This window comes from Sinocyclocheilus rhinocerous, unplaced genomic scaffold (assembly GCF_001515625.1).
Source record: "Sinocyclocheilus rhinocerous isolate Xijiao unplaced genomic scaffold, SAMN03320098_v1.1 scaffold449, whole genome shotgun sequence".
Classification (NCBI taxonomy): domain Eukaryota; kingdom Metazoa; phylum Chordata; class Actinopteri; order Cypriniformes; family Cyprinidae; genus Sinocyclocheilus; species Sinocyclocheilus rhinocerous.
The window spans coordinates 846,121-846,683 of NW_015652285.1; the positions used below are offsets into that span (position 1 = coordinate 846,121).

General features: G+C 40.9%; 1 long non-coding RNA gene across 1 annotated transcript in view; it reads left to right on the forward strand.

Annotated features, from left to right (window-relative positions):
* LOC107714391 (uncharacterized) overlaps window positions 1-552 on the forward strand; it is a 54,789-nt gene extending 54,237 nt beyond the window's left edge. The window contains exon 5 of the long non-coding RNA XR_001636979.1: window positions 371-552. This is a non-coding gene — a long non-coding RNA (uncharacterized LOC107714391). The remainder of the gene's footprint in view (window positions 1-370) is intronic.
* The last annotated feature ends 11 nt before the right edge of the window (window positions 553-563 follow it).

Consider the following 563-nt stretch of genomic DNA (forward strand, 5'->3'; position numbering starts at 1 on the left):
ACATGAATAAATGACATTTTAAAATATATTAAAATAGAAAACAGCCATTTTAAATGGTAGTATTATTGTTTTTACTGTATTATTCATCAAATTAAGCCTTGGTAAGCATACGAGACTTTTCAATAACATATACCGACCACAAACAATTGAATAATAGTGTATTCATTTTAAATGAGTTGGGACAAGTCAGAATTATCTTCTGTGACAAACAACATCATGTGCCAAATGCTAAATTTTGAACCAGGAACATTCCTTTAATTCTGAGCTTTGGTTCCTGAGCAGAGCCAACTGCGACCGTCTTAGTTTCTCATTTGGAAGTCTATGGGTTCTTCATGACATTGTCTGTGATTTTCCCATCCCCCCCTTGCAGGTGACTGGTTGGCTGCTGTACCATCATTCTCGTCCTACTCCTGGGGATTTCCTGTCACGTGACCATATTCCTGCTTCACCTCCACTCCTAGTATGGAACTCAACAAAGTCCAGTCAGAGGGCGGGCTGAATGTGACCCTGACCATCCGGCTTCTCATGCACGGCAAGGTAAGTTGAGCCCGCAGAGCAGTACA